The sequence below is a fragment of the Pinus tabuliformis genome, chromosome 9, assembly GCF_031772625.1.
Source record: "Pinus tabuliformis cultivar Carrire ecotype Pingquan chromosome 9, CPIR1, whole genome shotgun sequence".
NCBI classification, from domain to species: domain Eukaryota; kingdom Viridiplantae; phylum Streptophyta; class Pinopsida; order Pinales; family Pinaceae; genus Pinus; species Pinus tabuliformis.
In genome coordinates, this window is record NC_142307.1 from 888073473 (window position 1) to 888077702 (window position 4230).

The following is a 4230-nucleotide window of genomic DNA, read 5'->3' on the forward strand; positions in this document are numbered from 1 at the left end:
ATGTGGAAGTCCCTGACTTGGTTGGATTCTTCATATGTTAATAAGAGCTCTTTTCCTCTTGTATTTCATGAGTATTTATACTTTTTATTATGTGGCTTTGGTAGTTGTTCTATCACTATTATTATTATGGTTATATACTTGTTATAAGCATGGTTTTATGACATACTTTAGTTATGGCTCTCATCATATTTTGATAAGTAAATGAGTGGTTAATGAATGCATGAACTAATAGATGTCTTTGTAGCTATTATGAGAGGGCATTAGACCTTCTTGATGATTCTTAGATAAATATGAGACCCTTATGTCCAGATATGTAATTATGACCTATAGATTACATGTTCATGATGTGTTTGACGAAATGTACACCATGTTTAGGATGGGTTAGGTGAAGGCCTTGATCAAGTTTTGAATTAAAGGATTTGTCTTTGTATCAATCATTGTTCTAAAAAGTTTCATTAAGTTCTTGGTAGTGGTCTAGAGACTAGCCCTAAAAAAGTGCCTCAGATCTCACGATCGCAAGCATAGAACTAGGTGAAAACAACTGCAATCACTCCCTTGTAGGCTTATGCATGTGACTGGAGGGTTACAATCAAATTTCTACAGTGTTGTGCCAGTGCCTAGTGTAGGAATTTACAGGGTAAGTTCCTCAGACAGAACACCAAAGGACACCGCTCACAACCAGATCGCAGATCAATACACCAGTATTTTGACGTGGTTAAAACCCTCAAAGAGGGAAACAGTCCACGGCCTGAGCCAACGCGGCCACTTCAGGCAATTTATTAATAAAAGAATGAAAATTTACATATGTTTTTCTCATGCACGGATTACCCTACAAATGACCCTCCATGCGCTTTAAATAGAAATCATGGACCAATTGGGTGTCAAGCCACGGATCAAGTGTCGGTAATACCGAGGAGAGAATGAACCGTCGGATCACTACATATCGTGACCGTTGGATTGTAAGTTACAAAATGTACAACGGTAAAGAAACACACTTTACCTAACTCTATACCTAACTCTATATTAGACCAAGTTGTACTTAACTATTTCCTATGTGTCGGAATATCCTAACATCCCCCCTTAAGAACAACTTGGGATAGGATTGAAGGATTTACAAATATGACACAACAGGAGAAGGAAGGAGGCACTAGAGCCTATCCCCCCTTAGTGACAACTTCCTGAACTCCAACCATAAATCGAAGTTTAGTGAACTTCGCCTCTGTGAGAGCCTTTGTGAAGATGTTTGCAACTTGATCATCTGTTGAACAATATTGCACTTCAAGAACATGGTCGTGAATGAGCTTTCTGATGAAGTGCATGTGCAGTTCAATGTGTTTGCTACGCTGATGTTGGACTGGATCTTTGCATAGTTGAATGGCACTTTGATTATCACACCAAAGTGTAGTCGGATGCTGCTGCTCAAAGCCAAACTCTGATAGGATCTGACGAAGCCACAAGGCTTCCTTACTAGCTTCTACGGCACCACGATACTCTGCTTCTTCTGACGAAAGAGAAATGGCACCCTGTTTCTTGCAAGCCCATGTAATAGGTCCTGAACCAAAAGTGAACACATAACCGGCAGTAGACTTCCGATCATCAGGGTCACCAGCCCAATCAGAATCAGTGAAACCAACCAATAGAGGAGCTGCTTCAGCACTGTAATGAATCCCAAACTGAACTGTACCTCGAACATAACGAAGTATTCTTTTAGCTGCTTTCCAATGACTTTCACGTGGGTTTTGCATAAACCGAGCAACAAGGCCAACAACAAAGGAAAGGTCAGGACGAGTATGAGTTAGATACAAGAGTTTTCCTACAAGTTGACGGTATAAGGTAGCATCAACTTCAGGAGAAGTACAAGTGACTGAAAGTTTGACTCCAGACTGAAAGGGAGAAGGGGCTGGCTTACAGTCTTCCATGTGAAAATGACGTAGAATATCACAAGAATACTTGGACTGGGAAAGGGAAATACCCTCCTTGGATTGCAAGACTTGAAGACGAAGAAAATAGTGTAAGTGTCCTAAGTCTGTCATTTCAAATTTCCTTTTAAGGCTAGACTTCACATGGTTTATAAGGTTGGGATCATTACCAGTAAGGATAAGATCATCAACATAAAGAACAAGGATGATAAGAGAGTTGCCCACTTTCTTGGTGTAGACAGTATTGTCAGAATGACACCTAGAAAAGCCAGATTCTAAAAGAAAGCTATCCATTTTGGCATACCAAGCTCGAGGAGCTTGCTTGAGACCATAAAGGGATTTCTTAAGCCGACATACAAGGCTGGAGTCTGTTTTTATGAAGCCAATGGGTTGTTCCATGTAGATTTCTTCATGCAAGTCCCCATGCAAGAAGGCAGATTTAACATCCATCTGATGGACTTCCCATTTGAACAAGGCAGCAAGGGAAAGAACAAGGCGGATAGAGTTCATTTTGGCAACAGGGGAGAAGGTTTTAGTGTAGTCAATGCCTTCAACCTATGAAAAACCTTTAGCAACAAGACAAGCTTTATGTTTATCAACTTTCCCATCTGGTCCATACTTGGTTCTGTAAACCCATTTGCATCTAACAAGTTTTCGTCCCTTTGGTAGAGGAACAAGATCCCATGTATCATTTGCCAATAATGAATGATATTCTTCATTCATAGCTGCTTCCCAATCTGGATGGCCTGAAGCTTCTGCAAAGGTGTCAGGATCATAATTTACTGGAGCTTGAGCCAGTAAAGAAGAGGCTCTGTCAAACTGAGAACGTGTGCGTCGCTGATCTGTAGGATCACCGGCAAGATCACCTGTTGCATCTCGAGTAGCACGAACCCATTTTGGAAGCTGAGGAGTTGAAGGAGGATCCTGAGATGGCGGGGGAGGATTGTCATCCTCACTTTCATCATCTGAAGAAGAAATGTTTTCAAAAGTAGAAGAGATAGGAAGAGGTGGCACATCCGCCGGACTAGGCTCGCAGGCCGATATATTTTCATCAAATTTTACATCTCTTCTAATGATAACATTTTTGGACTTAAATGGAATAAGTCTATAGCCTTTGACATCTTCAGAATATCCAACAAAAGTACATTTTTCACTCTTAGGTTCTAAAGCTTTACGCTTTTCATCTGGAATATGGGCCCATGCTTCACTTCCAAAAACATGAAAGTGACTTACATCTGGTTTGATTGAGCTCCATGCTTCTTCTGGAGTGATATTCTTTAAAGCCTTAGTAGGAGTGCGATTTATTATGTAATTTGCACAGTTAATTGCTTCTGCCCAAAACTAAGACCAAGTCCTTTAGATTGTAGCATACAATTAGCCATTTCCTTTAAGGTGCGATTCTTCCTTTCAGCTACACCATTTTGTTGTGGAGTATATGGAACAGTATGTTGCATTTGAATTCCATTCTCAGTGCAATAGTTGATGAATGTGTTTTTAACATATTCTCCGCCATTATCAGATCTTAGCTTAAGAATTTGATGTCCAGATTGTTTTTCAACAAAGGCCTTGAAGGCCAAAAATGTGTTAAATACTTCATTCTTGAGTTTTAAGAAGTATACCCAAGTGCGTCTGGAGAAATCATCAATGAAAGTTAAGAAATACTTGCAGCCAGAGAATGAAGCAACAGGAAGTGGACCACATAAATCACTATGCACAAGCTGTAAAGGGGTTGAGGCGTGCCAAGAGGCACGTTTTTCAAAACTGTCCCAATGATGTTTTCCGAGTACACATCCGGAACAAACACCATCTCTGCAAGATACCATAGGAAGACCTGTCACCATATTTTCTTTACATAGATGCTGAAGGGAGCGATAGTTTAAGTGACCAAATCGCTCATGCCAAAGTTTGCTCACTTCATCGTTATGAGCAACAAATACCGAGGGAAGATTTGATGACCCAAAGTTGTGAAACTTATACAACCTTCTGGAATCATCAGCAATGCCAGTAGCCAAAATCTATTTAGGATATTTTAAGTCCTTGATTACAACATCATGAGGTGAAAATTCAATGATTTTACCTTCACCTGAATGAGTTATCTGATATATAGATAGAAGGTTGCAGGATAAGGTTGGAACACATAATACATCATTAAACTGACCATTGTCTAGATGAACAGTTCCAGTCCCTACAACACTAAGAGATCTATCATCACCAACATATATATTTTTGGTGTTACAATCATTTAAAGAAGAAAACATGCCTTTGTTTTTGGCCATGTGATAAGAAGCTCCAGAATCAATGAGCCACTCAT